The following is a 17,626-nucleotide window of genomic DNA, read 5'->3' on the forward strand; positions in this document are numbered from 1 at the left end:
GTCATGAAGATTTCCCCAATCGTTGCCCGAAACTGGGACGCCCGCCTTCCGCGCCGAATCCGGAGGACGAAGCCGGAGACGGCGGGCGGAAGGCCAGCCAATGGGGCTCCCGGAACGGCGGTGGGCGGGACCCCGCGGGAGCTTCGTCCACGGGATCGCTCTCAGGCTGCTGGGATCGCGGGCTCCAGCGCCACAATGGCAGTCGCTGCTGGTGGAATTTGTGTGTCGCCGGCCTCGCTGAGCCAGGGTTCCTGACGTCACAAAGCATGAAGGTGTGTTCTTAATTACATAATGTATGACGGACCGAATGCTTGTTTTTCTCAAGTAAAAATGTTTAGGTATATTCCCCTGAATATCAGTTCCTACAACCGAAAGCCCCGTTAGACTACTGAACTGTCACTTAGATAAGGAAAGACCAAAAAATAAATACAACTTAGGCAGGGCAAAAAAAGAAAACGTTTTTATTAAATCTTGAAACGCAAACTGCCGACTTTCCAGTAGTGTTCTTGCCTCTCATAATCCCTTCAAAAAATGTACATACAACTCAGATTAGAAAACATTATTGGTGCTGGTAACTCTCAAGTGTCTCTTTTTTAAAATTCCCTTTGATTTTAATAGACTTGCTATTAATAACATAATTCTACCATTGACAGAACACTGTGCAGACCCTGAGAATTGGTAAGAAGTCACCTAGACAGTTATTTAATATACTTGAGAATATAGATTTATTCAATAATAGTATACTGTATCATGTGGTTAGTTTCCAAATGATAGGTATAAGAGATGGGAGCTTATAAGAATTGGAGGAGGGGTCATCCCTAAGGGCAGAGATGATCAGAAAAAGCCTCCAGAGGAAATATTCAGACTCAGCCTTGAAGATTAGAGGGACTGAAATAAGAGGGAAATGGGGTGATCGAAGGGCAGATAGATGTCTGAATGGAATAGTGCCAGGCTTCTTCCAGGAACAAGGAATTCAGTGGTTTTTACTTTTGTCATTTTGTTGGCTGAAGAAAAGTATATCCCCTCTTTTAAACTTTCAAAAAATTAATGCCAGTGCTTGGCCCGGGGGGGGCGGGGGGTAAAGCATATTGTGCAAAGGCTTGTCTTCCTGAATCCTGATTATATCTCTGTTCTTCTTCATCATCACTAAGATATTTAAAAATTCATTTGAAGGATCCACCTGCTATCTGAAACAAAGAGAATATTAGATTAGTCCCCTTGTGCCATGCATCCAAGGAGGCCCTTGAGAAATGTTAATTGGTGATGACAGCATCTCTGCTGTGTCAATTAAGAATGGTGCAAACAAGGCACAATGGAACATAAAACAAAAGTCCTCTACAGGAAAGCAGCCCAGATCTTACAGGGCAGGAAAGACACAGCTCTGGTTGAGCACAGCTTTGTAACCACGTGATCCTGGGGTGAACTCAGTAAAAGCAAGCATGTGGAATGGAGCCTTTCTACTAAACAAGGGCAGTAATAACTGCAGTAGTAGAGCCCTGCTGAATAGGGAATAATTGACAAGAAAACCAGGCAGCAGATGGTAAAAATAATGTGGTCACAACCTGAATTTGCTAATATGTGTTGAAGGAAGAGAATATTTTACTTTGTTTTTAAATGAAGGCCTACCCCAGTTTTTGAGGCAAAGATGTAGAAATGAAAAAAAGGGACAGCCTTAGCAAATGAGAGTTGAAACCTATTACCTGCTCTTACACTCTCCAATACTGCTGGAAACAGACCCAGTATCCTACAAAGTTCCACCCAAGTGTTTTGGGGCATCCCTAGAAAGTGTCTCACGTGTGCTTACAGCTACCACATAAATGATGCCCAGCAGCACTGCCAATAGCTGTGCTATTCCAGTTGCCACTTATCTGTAGATGTCACTCTTGCTGCTGGCCACCACGGCCACATTTGCCGGGCGCTAGTCTCCCTGGCACAGCAGGAAACCTCCTCAGACAGCCCAACTCTTGGTGATCTGAGGTGAGCCTCTCTTCCTTTTTTGTGTTACCCTCTATTAAGTGAGTACCAAAGTATTGAAAAAAAAACTTTTTCATTTGTATTTTATCCTCCCTTCTCTCCAAAGGGCTCAAAGTGAAGTATGTGGAGTCTGGGCCAGAAAGTACATCTCATTCTATACTCAGATGAGCTTCTCTCTTCCATCAGTTAATTCCCTCTTAGGGGGACAAGGGCTCCCTCTTCCCTTTGTGAATTTCTCTGTTTCTCACCCAGGTAAATTTCTGTTTATTGCCTTCAGGAGACTAAATTGGTACAACCTCTACAAAGAGTAATTGTGCAATCCTTTCTTGCAACCCAACAATTGTAACTTTATCGTGAAATTATTCTTGCCCATATGTGGAAAATATTTATCTGAGCTTGTTTACTGCATTGTCTACAGTAACAAAAATTAGGACCAATGTAAACATCCATCTGCAGGAGACTAGTTAAATACATTACAGTTTCTTTAGGATCCAGGTTCACATGCCAGTGCAGGTGACTCTGCTCCTTCAGGTCTTCTAACCCAGCAGATCCAGGGGTGGTCCCTGTTGGGGTGGACCCCCTTCAGGTTTTAAGTACTATATTCATCAGGGTCCAGCCAGGAAAACAGAAACTATCAAAAACATTTCAACAAATAAAACTTAATATAAGCGTTTGGTTACTCAGTTATCAGAGAACTTTAAAAAGCTGAAAGGAGAAAGAGAATATAGTAATTCCAGGAAGCACCCGGGCCACTGTGTTGGCTGGAGCACTTCCCTGTAGACTAAAAGGTTGTGGGTTCATATCCCAGTCATGGCACATACCTAGGTTGTGGGTTTAAGCCCTAGTCATTTTGTTTACAAGAAGGTAACAAATCGATGTTTTTCTCTCTCATCAGTGTTTCTCTCTCCCTTACTATCTAAAAGCAATTTTAACATGTCCTCAGGTAAGGATTTTAAAAAAACTTTTTTTTAATATTCCAAGAAGCAGTTCACACCCCTGAGGCTGGAAGAATGGAGGGAAATGTTGAGACTACATGAACACAGAAGTATGCTAGAGAGGCCTCATGGTCAGCTCTGAAAAGGGGTTGGTCGCTGGCTGGCTCATGCTGGTACCTCTGAGGGGACAAAATTGGAAATGACAAAAAAAAAGGAAAAAGAAGGAAAAAACCCTGGAGACTGCACTGAACGGCACACAATGGAGTAAAAGGTTACTGTTAAGGTGTTACTGAGAGAAAAAGCATTCTGGTCACGAGGGTCCTTTCTTAGCAGACCGAATAGGAAGCTAGCAAGGTAGGAGCTAAAAAAAAACAAAAACGCAAGGTATAGAAGAGTGTGATACTATACCATAAGTTGGAGTAAACGAAAGATGAAGAAAAGAAAGAAAAAAAATATCATGTAATGACATCTTTCACAGACCCTTCCCCCTCACTCATGAGTTGAACTCCATTAGTAGCAGCTATGAAGATGAAAAACATTTTACTCAACTTATAAATAAATAGAAACTTTAAGGTATTGGTAACTATTATTAGGGCTTTCCTCTTTACATAACTCCTTCCATCGAAGCTTCCTAAATTCACTTTGCTTTATATATATCACAATAAGGCTGTTGCTTCTTTGAGATGAAAACATCAAAAGCCTTTAAAGCAACTTTTATTTGCACTTGAAATATAAATATATTACTCATTCTATTAAAAACAGGAAATGATTGACATCACAAATCTAACACTCTCCCGTTATTTTTTCAAGTAGCAATTAAAACATTGGATGATTTGTAATTGCCTCTAACTATATTTGATTTTATTTAACATACAAAAATTTATTGGATACAAATAAAAGCAGAGTTGAACAACAAGAGTTAAAAGAAAATATACAAAAATGAGTTAAGATGTGGCCCCTGCCTTCATATCTGATTACAACCAATTTGGGGGTACAGACACAAAGACCACAGGAAATGAAAGAGGGAAGCAAGGAAAAGGCTAAATGTGAGCACCCTTCTATTCTGCAGATGCTTTTAAATCTAGTGCCAGAAAGTTCTATGACTGGGGACTAAAGAGCAGACGGGATAAGGGAGCTGCTTTTAAATTCCATCCTGGGAAACACCTGATCTGGAGGACCTTTCACTTCCTCTTTTGTTCTGACCTAGGTAGCTGAATCCAGGCCAGATGATCCTGGGGAAGATTTCACTAACATTTTCTCAATATTGGTTCCTGAAAAGGTAAATTACTTGCTGTCTGTTGTCTGTCTTTTATTTCCTTGTTGCTTCAGAAATCAAAGTAAAGCAGAAACTACAGTTTTCTCAACATTTCAGCCTATATATATGTACTTACATATATATAACTTTCTCGGAAATACTTTACAAGGTAACTTGAAATTTCAATTTCCAGGCTTAGTAAAGCTCTTCAGCTTCTCCTCTGGGGTCACACTTAACTGGACTTCCCTTGGTAATCTTGAGCTTAGCCTTTTGCCAAAAGCTCTCAGTCTGAGAATCACCTAGAAATACTTTCTTTGTCGTTTTCCCATAGGTATTAACTTCTTTTTCTTCATATGAATTTGTGATTTCACAACTGAAAAAAATGAGAAAATTAAATCAGTGAATTCTGTCTCAGAAGCAAAATTGTTGTTGTTGTACCTCAACAACAGTCAGTAAGAATAAGCAGGGTCTATGATTAAGACTTACCAATGAGCCAAGTGCAGTTTGCCCTCCAGACTTACAGCCATGGGTTGCTCTTGTTAACAAAGAACCATCTGCCTTTTGAATCAGTGGGGCACCTTTTGGAGCAATCTAAATTCTCTCCACAACATAAACACAGATACATATATAGATTGTTTGTGTGTGTGTGTGTGTGTGTGTGTGTGAGCCTGAGGGACTCCTAGCCATACGAGGCTATACTGAGTGAAGTCATTCTCAGTAAGGCATAAACCACCGCAGGCCATCCTAATAATATGTTGTGTCTCTGCTGAACAAATCATAGGGAACAAAATTTGGAGGCATAAAATTCATTTTAACACCTTCAATGCTGATGGTTCTGTTGTCTAAGAATTGCCTTCCCTTTTCTTCACTGATTATTCATTGTCTTTAAATTACCATCTATACAAAAGCACCTACAGAGACACAGATTTTTGTAGAATTGCCTACTTTGCAGATTTAGAAGCATTTATTCTCTGACCACTTAAAACCAGATGTCATGGTCAGATCAGAGGACACTACCTATACCCCTTCCTAAGAATCTTGGCCCTAGAGTTGATTTAGCCTTCCCAATGATGTAAGATACTTGTATTAATCATCTATTGCTACAATAATGCTGTATAACAAACATCCCCAAACAGCAACTTAAAACAATAACCATTTGTTGTTCATTAATCTGCGGTCAGCTGGCCAGTTCTACTGGTGTAGGTAGAGCATGTCTGATCCCACTGAGCTTGATCATGTATTCATGGTCCGCCGATAGGTTAGCCAGGGAATGACTGCTCTCAGACATCTTAACACTACTCTGTGTGGGCTTTCATCTTCCAGCAGGCTAGCCTGAACTGTTTTCATGGAGTTCCAAGTGGAAGAGCCAAGTATGCAACATCCCTTGAGAATTAAGCCTAGAATGGCACATCATTTCTAGAACATTCCATTAGCCAAAATCAAGTCAAAAAAGTCTAGCCAGGATTCAAGGGGTAGAGAAAGAGAGTCGACTCCAGAATGGAAGGAGTTACAAAGTCACATTGTCAAGGAACAATGAAAAATTGGGGCCATTATGCAGTAAATCTGCCTCAGCACTGAATATCCTGAAAGTAGTCTTTCTGTTTTAAATAACTAGAATAAATTATGTTCTCTGCAATTTACCTTTGACCAATACAGTGGCAGGTCAGACACTTTCATTTATATCTATTCCCTCCTAAAACCCTCATAAAATGATAATAAATGAGTAAATCTGATGAGGTCAAAGAGAGTAGCAGAGGAGACATGGGAAATAGAAATATTGACAAATATTGGTGAAATGGAGAGCAGTCTGTTGCAGGCTGGGTTCTCTGGGAAGCAGACTACACAGTGAAGTTGAACATGGCGAATGTTTATCAGTGAGGGCTTTTGGGATCCACAGCTATAGGAGGGACAGCAAGGGAACAGAACTGAGGAGAAGTCCAGCTGCAAAGCAGGCCTGACAACAGCCTCAGCTGACCCCACAAGAATCCAGAACTAAAATGGCCTGTCACCGTTGTCCTGCATTGGGCCATAAGGGACTTCCCTAGAGAAGGCATGGCCTTGGGGAAGACAGCTCGTTATAGTGGAAGTAATCCCTAAAGGGCTGACATTGGAGTACATTCCCAGGAGCCACAGCCACTATCTTTCCTTGGGGCAGGATGTGAACAGTACGTCATCATAAGCTCCTAAAGCAACTCAGTGTTCCTAACAAGCAGCACGTATTTGAAGCCATGGACAAAAATACCTGTTCCCACTGGAACACAGGAGCCAGTTCCAATGCAGCTCTTAGTCTCAGTCCCCAAAACTTTAGGAGCCAAGGAGGGTACCTGTCAGCACCAGTGCCCTTAGTCCTGGCTCAGAACCCCAGAGGCAAAACACTAGACCTGAACCTTGCTGTCTGCTTCCCTTCCATTGGCTGTCTCTACCTTTTTCATGTGACACATCATTATGCTTTGGCCTGTAGCAGACCGTCCACAACTTTGTGCTTCCAGAGATGCTGGTAGTGTTGGTGCCCTTCAAACAATTAGAAAAGCCACATGCAGGGGCCAGCAGGACATTCTTTTTATGAATTTCATAGGAAAAGGAAAAATGGAGCTAAGAGGAGCCTAAGAACTCCAACCCTAAAAGGGAGCAAGGGAAAAGGAACTGGACCTGAGGAGCTGAGCCTAGGACTTGTCTTTCTACTTATAGGTATATAAAACACAATATTAAACTGTCAATATCAATGAAGCAAGAAGGAAAAAATATTGTCTCTATAAGGTTAATTCCAACTATTAGTCATTTATAAACTAGCTACTACCATTTATGCCAAATTACCATGCAGCACAATAGGAAATGTACATGTCCTAAAGCCTGTTTTATAAATCTATCAGAGTCTTAAACCCTGCACTACATGGACAGCTGTTCCTTGAGCTCCAAGGCTCCCCCCGCAACACTAGAGGGCCCGTGAGTCAGATCAACTTCATTCTCTTGATGAGGGAAAACTCCGTGAAACAATTCGTGTTCCAAATAAATCTTCCCTTTACAGTATAAGCCACTTTCCTATTGGCATTGTGATACTCTCTTGATCATGGGTTTTTGCTGTTAAGCAAGCATCCATTTCCAGTGATGCTTCATCTGAGCCAAGTTTAGCAAGGTTTGTACAAATACATCATGAATTGAAAAGTGATATAGAAATATGAGCAATTTTTAGTATTAGTCTGCTTTTGTACCACTCATCTTTGCTGTTCTTAAACAGTGGAACTCACATTTGAATCTCCCAGTCTCAAATTTATTATGGACAATACCTTTTCTTATTATTATTGTCTAATATTTATGGAGTGCTTCCTACATGTCTAAGGCTGTATATTCTGTATCAGAATGTTTCCATTAGGAAAACAGTCACTGTAAGTGGATCAGAGTTTCATATATAGAAATGACAACTTACATGGATGAGAGAGGAGTTGGGGGAGTAAAGGTCAGGTGGCACCCAGATGAGTGCAGAACGAGTCACTGACGTCTTCAGTCTGAAGCCTTGGAGTGTGGGTGCAGAAACTCAGCTCATGGTTGGGGCGAGGGTGGGGGTGGGGGGAAGGCCAGTGTTGTCCAAGAATTCTGCCATAGCTACAGGCTAGAGCATATGCAGAGGGCTGTCAGCCCACGTCTGGTGAAGCCCTGATGAACCATAGCAACCATTATCCCCCAAACAATGGTCTCTCTTTACTTCTGCATTCCAAGTCTTGCACAAGTCACAGACTCAGTCTCATTCACAAACTCCAACCCAGAACCATATAGAAAAGGGGATTTGGGGAAAGGTATTTTCCAGCCTTAGCTAGGAGTGACTTTGATGGTGCCAAGTTACCAACAGGCAATGCAGCACACAGACAACTAATATCTAGGAGGTAAGTGCTACCATTAACATTTTTTGGCCGTTAAAATTCTGAGATGTTCAATAACTTACCTGAGGTCACACACTAAGAGGTGGCACAGCCAAAACTCATACCCAGGTCTGTCTGATGCCCATGATCATACTAAACTAGTATTCTCTAATGGCCCCTCAAAATACGTATAAATACTGATTATCTGTCACAACCTTTCTCTTAATGTTACTTCCTGTCTCTGTGTGTAGGAGAGGCATGTTTTGACTATTCTAGAACATTGTGAGTAAGAGGTGCAGACCTCAGAATTAAAGGCATGTGTCAGGGGTACATGTCTCCTTTGGCTGGGGCCAAGCTGGGACATTTCTGCTGCTCATGGCATGGGGTGAACTGCTAGGCAGCTTACAGAGCTACATTATTAGAAAGTTTCTTTTCTTCCATTAATTGGAGAAAAATTAATGTCTATGCTCCTTACTACCACAGTCTTTTTACATACTGTGCCCTACACCCTGCTACCCCAAACCCTCCTTTGGAGAAAGGGAAGACTATGCTCTTGATTCCCACCAGCTGAGTGAGAACAGCTCCAAGGGGACATGCGGAGAGCTGGACTTTGTGAAACAAAGGCTATTATCTATTTCCTGCCTGAGGAAACACAGTGTTAAACTATTACAGCCACAGTTGCTGGCGGAATGGCAGAATGAAGAGAGTTGGATGCATTAGGAACAAATAATACTTCTGCCCACAGTAGGACAAGAACATCTATTTCCTTGTGGATCAAGTTAAACAGATGGGAGGGAGCCACCTTGGGGTCCGTTCCCTCCTACCTAAGAGCATTGCCGAGAGGGTAAATGTGACACGCTGGCAAATTGCCAGACGTTCAGGTGCAAGGGTAAGATCATGGTGGCTGCAGGGGTGCAGCCCTGCCCACACCACGGGAGCTGCAATCAGAGGTCCTCAGTGGGCACACCTCCAACACATCCCTCAAGGGAAAGAGCCAGCAATTGTGCACCTGCCACCTCGGAGGAAGTCATCGTTTTACAGACTGCACAAGCCACAAAAGGGCTATTTCATTAATCCCCTCTTCTTCTAAGCCTGGCCATGGAAAGGTCAGAAATGGCACCCAGAAAACAAGGAGAAATTGAAGGAGGAGGTAAAACAAGAAGTAGAGAAGTCAGTTATGCATCTCTCACCAGTCAGGCGCAATTTGGGGGGCTGGGAGGTGGCAGATGGAGAGAAAAAAGGAACTGCTTCAGAGTATTATTCTATATTGGAACTTTAATAAAAATCACCACTGGGCCCTGGCTGGTGTAGCTCAGTGGGTTAAGCATGGGCCTGCGAACAAAAGGATGGTGGTTCAATTCCCAGTCAGGGCACATACCTGGGTTGCAGGCCAGTTCCCAGCAGGGGACTCAGGAGAGGCAACTATACATTGATGTTTCTCTCCTTCTCTCCTTCCCTTCCCCTCTAGAGATAAATAAATAAAATCTTTTTTTTTATTTTAAAAAGAATCACCAATGGGAGGTTATTTTTGTGACTAAAAGTGAACAAGGGTTTTTTTCCTATCTAAGAGTTACTGAAAATGTTTCATAGTTAACTGAGATTACATCCAGGAATGGGATTTAACAGGGAGCAATGGGAAAGAACAAAGTAAATTTCTGCTTTATTTTTTTCAGTCCAGCTAATAAGTAAAATGATTATACCAGTTCAGTATGAACAATGGGAGAACATAAAGGAATTCTTAGCAACTAAAAACATAGCAGAATCTTAAACTGCCATATAAGAGAAAGTAAAGTTGAGGTTTTCTTCCAGAAGTTAGGTCAAAAAGAAAAATTCTTAAAAATAAATTTAAAAAACAATAAAAATCAACAGTCATTGGGAAATTCCAAATTCTGATATTATACTAGGAGTTTGAAAAAGAGAAAACAGGAAAAAAATGTAGAGAAAGAAACTATTCTTTTAAATGCAAGAAAAGGCCCCAGAATGGAAAACATGACTTTCCAAATTAAAAGTGCTCACCAAGCACATACATTACTTTATTCAGCAAATATCTGAAAGCACCTTCTGTGTGCTGGGCCCTGTTCCAGAACCACAGCAAAGACTAAAACAAGCAAAGGGAAGGTCTCTCTGATCAGGCGGCAGTTGAGCAAAGGGAACAACAGATACAGACGTGCTGAAAACATAAGCACAGCAAGGACAAGGTTGTTTATCTATCTTGTATGCTGATGTATCCCAGCTACCCAGAATAGTACCCAACACATAGTAGGCACTCAAGAAACATTTGTTGCATGACTGACTCAAGGCATAGGGAAGAGCGTGTGTTTTACAAAGGTCCTGACACAAGAACATCCTCGGCTTGTTCAAGAATGCCCGTGTGTATGGAGCAGAGGAAGCCTAGGGAGAAATGGTAGGCAATCACCTCTCGGAGACAGACCATGGCGAGGACTCTGGATTTTATTCTGAGATAGATGAAAATCCATTGCAAAGTTCTGGGCATCAGAGTGGTGTGAAATGATTGACATTGTTGCAGAACTGCTCTTGCTTCTGGAGGCACATAGACTCTAAGGGAACTGGGGTGGAAAAAGGAAGACCACACTAGTCCAGGTAAACGTAATTGGTGGCTTAGAGTAGGGCAGTGATTTTCAACCTTTTTCATCTCATGACCCATATAAACTAATTACTAAAATTCTGTGGCACACCCAGAAATACATGTTTTTTTGCCAATCTGACTAAAAAAATAGGTATAATTTTGATTGATTTACAAAAAAAAATAGTAATTACCCCACTTTTTGCACCAAAGTGACTTTTTAAAAAGTCAGGTGCCTATACTTATATATACAGATTTCTGGTACCAAGAATTGACCGGACAGGACCTTATCATGTGATGTGACCAATAACATAGAAACTCTGTTATATGACCTATATAGGACATGGCATTCACACCAGAGGGTGATTGTTGTGTTGGCTGCTGTCATTTTTTTTTATTTGACAATCTAAGGGAAAAGAGGTCAGTGCCCCTGACTAAATAGTCGGGTATTGCATGCTTTAAAAATTCTTGCAGCACACCAGTTGAAAATCGCTGGAGTAGTGTATCAGTGGAGACAATGAGAAGTGATCAGATTATCAATAAATCTTGTCGATGGACAAGACTTGCTGATGAATTAGATGTCATGTGCTGGAAAAACAGATAAGTTAAGGATGAAGCCAAGCTTTTTAGCCCCAGCAACTAGAAAGATGGAGGAGAAAAGTGTTCAATGCCAGATACAGATGCAAGGGTGAAAAATTGGGAGTTATTTTGTACTTATTAATTTGAGATGCCTAAAAGACATACCAGTCAAGCTGTCGCGTGTATTTCTTTGCTAAATAAACAAATTTAGGGGGGATGCACATTCAAGTTTATCCTTCTCTATATAGTGCATCTATCACAAGGGCCAGACTGGAGACCAGATTTTAAGGTCCATTTCCAACCCTGAGACTTGACATTTCAATAGTCCTCACAGCCAGAGTAATAACTATTGATTTTTATGACTAGTACAAGATCTTTTTTTCCCTATATGTATTCCCTTCTTCATATTGCCTTCTCCCTCTTTCCTCTAGCTTCTTGAGTTATAGGTCTCTCTTATTTGGGGGGAAAACAAAAAAGAAAAGAAAAACAAACCCTTTTTTATTCTTCATTTCTCTGACAAACTTAGTCACTTCCCTGTCCAGTCTGTGCTGGAAGTTTTCTCTCCTTCACCCTAATTTCCATCTGCAGATCTCTGCCCAAACCAGTCCTTCCAAGGCCAAGCCTGCCGCCTATTATCTGATCTGTTCACCCTGACAGGCTGGGGGCCTGCAGGCTTGGGCTGGGCGCCATCCCTATGGTTGACTTCTCAGTGTGGACCTCCCTCAGCATTCAGTCTTGGCCATCTGCTCTCCTTCCTGCACACCTTCTCCCCCAGAAAGCTCATTCATTCCCATCAATAACACCTCTTTGCTGATTAACACCTCTTTGCTGATGACTCCCAACTGTTATTTTCAGTCTTCACTTCTTTTCAGAGTGGACTTCCTGAAAGTGACTGTAGTGGTTAATGTAAGCATCAGAATCAGAGGCTTGGATTTAAATCTCAATTTAACCTTATAGAATCTCAGTTTAACCACATTTAATTTTTCATCCTTCAATGGTAACAATAGTAATAACAATTCCAAATACTTTCCATGAGTATTAAATGAGTTTATATGTGGAAAACATGTAGTACCAGGCACATAGTAAATAAATGTAAGCTACCATATTTGGAGATCACACTATCACTGCACACTCAATTTACACAATACCAAACTCCTTATTTGCTTCTCTCCCCCTTTAATTACTACTCTTCCAGTTTTTCTTTGATATCTCTAATTTGCAGACCCACAGATTTGAACATTATGCAGTCAGCTGACAGACTAGGTCTTGCTAACTTTTCTACTAATTTCTCCTTGAAATGCCACTTCAGTCTTTTTTCCCGCCTCATCCCTCTGCTATGCTCCAGACCAGCCCCCACACTAACACAGTCAGAGCAGCCGCCTCCTCCCTAGTCTCTGGGACTGAGCCTGCAGCCCCCAAACCTCGGAAATCTTCTCTAAGACCTTGTTTATTTTCTCTCCTTTACTCAGAAACTTTCACTCCCCCCTGTTTCCATTCCTAGCAGACAAAGAATCCTCTAAGTAGAGAGAACTTTCTAGAATTTACATAATACAACTCCATTCTGCACAACCTTGTTTTCTTCCACTCACCTGCTTTGCCAGCTCTGTACCTCCATTGCCCCAAGATTATTTCACGCTCTTTCTGGCCTCTCTGCTTTCTTTCCTGTTCTCTGGCGCCCCTCCCCCCCACACTTCTCTCTACCTATCTCAACCCTACCTATTCTTCAGCCAAGTTCAGTCTCCCTGAGGTGTATAATCCCACTTGATCTCATTCTTTCTATTACTGCAGCACCTGAAATCAGCCGTTGATACCAAATACCTATTATAGCATATTAATCCACGCAGTTCTCAATATATGTCATTTTTTGCATGTAGTAGATTATAAGATCCCAGAAGGTTGTAGTGTTTCCGGAACTTCAGTGTCTCTGCTCCTCTACTTCCCTATCCTGTGCCTAGGAAAGCCATAAGTAAATAGTAGAACCTTGGTGATAATATAATAATAATAATAATAATAATAATATACACTATACTATATGCCAAGTACTCATCTAAGGGAGCTTTACATATCAATTTGTTTAACCCTCACAATAATTCTATAAAGTAGAAATATTATTATTCTTGTTTTACAAATGAGGAAACTGAGGCGCAGAGAGGGTAAGTAACTTGTCCGTGATTGATAACTGACCCAGAGTAATCTCTACATACAGAGATATGCAAAATATAATCAAGGAAGACTGTATTTTGAAAAAACACTGAAGAGCCAAGAAAAGGAAATTCTAGCGCTGTACCCTGACATCAGTGATACAAAACAATTTTTCTTGGTCATAAAGAAAAAGGAATAAATAGGAAGCATACTTTTTTAAATAAAGATGCAATATGTCAGGGGGGTTATTTTTCTGATTCTAAATAAATCACAGAAAAGACATAAAAAAATCTGGTCCCACCCCCTAAACCCCTACTCCTGTTTTATAAATGAAGTCACTGGAATCGTTTTGACAATTTAGCAGTCCATCACGAAGTAAGCCTGCAGGCAAACTGGCCACCGCCCTGCCCTAGGAGACACGTGAGACAGGGTGTGCTGCAAAAGTCACGTGCTTCTCTTCGTTACAGTTTGAATATGCACAAATAATGAAGTGCTGTATTAATTCATGTCTTTTTGAAAATCAGTCAAGTATTCCCCACAAATACCATCTTGCACATGCACCTACCTGAACTCTCAGCAGAGAGTGCCGCACTCTCTGCTGCCTGATCCCTTGAAGGCTGGCCGAACAGGCTGCACTCGCACTGAAAGCAAGAGCCCCCAAAGCCGGGCCCTCCCCTCCAACACTCATCACCTCTCAGTGTGAAGGAAAGACAGTAGCTTGACTGCAGCGCATGACAAATGTGAGTTGAAGAATCGAACAAATTCAGTCATTTTCCTGTGGCCTACGTTGGAGTTTGTACCTCTTGGCTTCTTGTTACAGGAGGAGGGAAAAACGGTGGCCTGTTACCTCAGAAAACTCTGCCCAGTGAGAGGCTGGCCCTTCAGAGTGTCTGCCCTGGTTGCCAGACAGAGGCTTTGGAAACCTGGTTTAAAAGTTCTCAGAATAGTCATCTTTGCTTACCGTAGTAGGTAAAAAGAAAAAATGAAATGGGAATTAAGAAAGCGTGCAACAACTAATGATTTTTACCACCTCATTGGTATTCAAATATGCTTTTTCTAAGCTCAGATGATTTCCTTATGGGTGGAGGGCTTTAGATTTAATTGTATTAAAGACAATTAACAACACTTTGAAACAGTAGTTATCTGTATGCCATTCTACCTCCAGCAAGGTACCATTTGTGTGTAAAGATGTTTCAGCTGCCACATACATTCTTGACTCGCACTCAAATGGATTATTAGCTATCTTGCCCCAGCATCCATTCTGCCTTAATGGAAAAGTTCTTCATCTTTTGGGCCTGATTGTCTTCAGCTCAAAATAGTCTACATGCCAAAGCAGCACATTCTGGGGAGACCTGTTCTGAACCCCTTCAGCTTCTATCCTCCACCACCACCAAAAGTGACCTGAGGCCCTACAGAGTCCAACAGCGTACCAGATGAAGCAGGAGATCTGCAGGAGGTGTACATTTTGAAGGAAAAGTGAGTGCTGGTCCCCTGAGATAGGTGTGCGTTAGTGTAACCATGGTATTTAATCTCCTCCGATGCTCTCCCTGTAACTGTACATGCCTTGTATAGTACATTCGAAAGAAACATAATAATGGCTAACAGCTGGACTCTTTCTAGCACTTTCTCATTTAGAGCTTCCCAGAACAAAGGGCTGGTAATGCTTAAGTCCAGAAGCTTGATTTATAAACTTCATGTAATGAACCCTGCCAAAAGTTTATTACCAATTGGTTTGTATCATAATGTATTTATGAGACAGCTATCTATACAAAGATGACTTATTTTACTGCACTAAAACTTTTTATTTGTTAATATTCTCTTAGCTCCAGGGAATCACAATGTCTCCTTTGTTTCTGTTTAGATAGTTGCCATTTAGCCAGCTGCCATGAAGATAGCCATCTCCATCTGATTTCTTTGGAGCTACAATTTACATATTCAACTGGAATATTTTATGTACCTCAGGTGGTAAACAGAAAAGATCCCATCCACAGCAGGTCTAACACCTGTGTGTTCACTCTCATTCAAGGCAATCCCAAGTTAAATCTTGGACAATGTGCAATCATTACAGTCCTTCTGGAACCCACCAATGCCAAGGCATTTGTTCCACAAGACAGCCTGGAACCAAGATGTAATCAAGCCTTTCACTTATCCCACTGGACTGGGCTGTGAATCATCTCCCTTTCTTACTCAACTGGCACAGATAAGTAGCACCTGAACAGCATTTTGTCTTCTGAAGAGTATAATGTCCTTAAATTACCATACGGTACTAGTTGTTGTATTCACTTGCAGCTTTTATAAAGCCAGACATATCTCAGGAAGGCCAAAGTAATCTCAGGAAGCAGCCCACATGTGGAGAAATCCCACTGCAGAGATCAAAACCTCTTAAGGAGATAGAGTAAGCTGAATCGTCGCCACCGTCACCTGCCTGGGAAACTTGAGCCCATCGCACCTGAACAGCACAGTGGCTCCAAGCAATGACACCACTTTTTGTTCTCAGCTTTATTTCACTGCCTAAATCCTTCTGTCACCTGCCTCTTCCCTAGGGACTGAGCTAATAGAAGATTGTTACATCTATCAGCAAATCCATCTGTCTCACTGAAATTTATCTCACAAGTAGCAGCTAATCAAAAGATGGGAAGAACAGCACAAAGTGGTCTAATTTCTATGAGTCCCCCCTAACTTTGTTGGGAAAAAAAAGCACTAGCTTCTTCATTGCAGCAGCAGCCTGTAAGGTAATGGATCCTTTCAGAGCATTCAGATACGGCCTAAATTAGGTCTCTTTATCTGGCTTGTCCCTGCCATTTTATTCAGGTTAAAATTGCAGTGCTTCATTCCTTCACTGAAAGTGACTTTCTCAATCTTCCTAACCCAGACAGAGTACAAATCATTTAGGCATATACAAAAGGTAACAATGCATTGACAATATACACAAAGAGCAGGGAAATCTTTACTTTTGCCCGTAGATGCCTGCTGAATATTTTACAAGTCAGTGGGGATTGTGGTTCTTCTTCATGCCTGGGTCACATTTGCAGCACTGCCCCCTGCCAGTCTGTGGCTAGAACAGTGTCCCAACCATAGGCTAGAGTGGTGAAGAACACGCACTCTGGAGCCACCTGCCTGGGTTTAAATGCTAGCTTCAGTTCACTAGTATGTGGTTTCGGACCAGTTACTCCATCTCCACACGCCTTGGTTTCCTCATTTGCACCATGGAGACAATAGTGCCTCTATCATGAGATGGTACTGAGAATCCATTTAGTTAACATGGGTGAAATATTTCAAAGTAACTATCTCATTGTTAAGTGCTAGATATTATCATATTTAAATATTCTACAGAGCACTAGTTCTAAGAGATGTTCCTGGGGAAACAAGAGTCTGTAAGCAAATAAGATTAGAAATGCTTCACACTAACATATTTTATCAAACCTACAAAGCTATCTAATAGGTACCATTACGAAAGAAAAAGCAACGTCTTTTCAACTAGGACACAGCATTCTGCCCGGGATTTGCCAGTTCTGGTTCTAGGGGGATTGCTCTCTCTGCGTGTGGTAAGCAATCCTTTTGCACCCATCCCAGTCACAAAATATAGCCTCAACTAAGAACCTAAGGACTTTCTTAAATCCTATCAAGCACTTGGTCATTCCTCTGTAACAAAATATGGAATTGTTGTTCACCCGGCAGTAGTGAGTTTTTGCTGCTCTGACATCGTAGTACACCCCACTGCTCTGCTTCCATACCTTGGGCATATATAGTTGCTTTCCATTTCAATGCTAAATCATGGCATGATTTCTATGATTTCTTTAATTGCTTTAAAGAGCAATTAAATATATATGTTCTAAGTATGTACTTAATTGCCATGATACAACAGAAATGGCTGTGACCAAGTTCATATATGTCCAAGCAATGACCGACCACCAGGGCACAGCTTCTGCCTGGCCAACAGCCACTGTAAGATGCCAGTGTTGTTAAGAAATACCGTATTTTTAAGACTATAAGATGTACTTTTCCCCCATCCCCCCAAATTTGGGAGAAATAATGGTTGTTAATGCTGCTGTTGAGTGCTATTTACATTTACATTGGTGAAATGTTATGTTATTTATGTTATTAAATATTTTACCACATTTTTTGCTTCAGAATTTTTTTTTTATATTTTCCTCCTCTAAAACCTAGGTGCATCTTATGGTCCAAAAAATACAGTATCCTAGTTTCTTTCTTCTTCTTTTTTTTTTTTTTTTTTTTCAGTATCCTAGTTTCAAAGAAGATAAATTGTGGGAGGAAAGTACTGCTTGGAATTGATGAAATATTT

General features: G+C 41.2%; 1 long non-coding RNA gene across 1 annotated transcript; it reads left to right on the top strand.

Annotated features, from left to right (window-relative positions):
• The first annotated feature begins 186 nt into the window (after nt 1–186).
• LOC119040191 (uncharacterized) lies at nt 187–17,376 on the top strand. The gene is made up of 3 exons (XR_005080802.2): nt 187–272; nt 4,117–4,188; nt 15,185–17,376. It is a non-coding gene; the product is annotated as an uncharacterized LOC119040191 (long non-coding RNA).
• Nucleotides 17,377–17,626: the final 250 nt, after the last annotated feature.

This window comes from Artibeus jamaicensis, unplaced genomic scaffold (assembly GCF_021234435.1).
Source record: "Artibeus jamaicensis isolate MK-2021 breed Jamaican fruit bat unplaced genomic scaffold, CSHL_Jam_final contig_233, whole genome shotgun sequence".
NCBI lineage: Eukaryota > Metazoa > Chordata > Mammalia > Chiroptera > Phyllostomidae > Artibeus > Artibeus jamaicensis.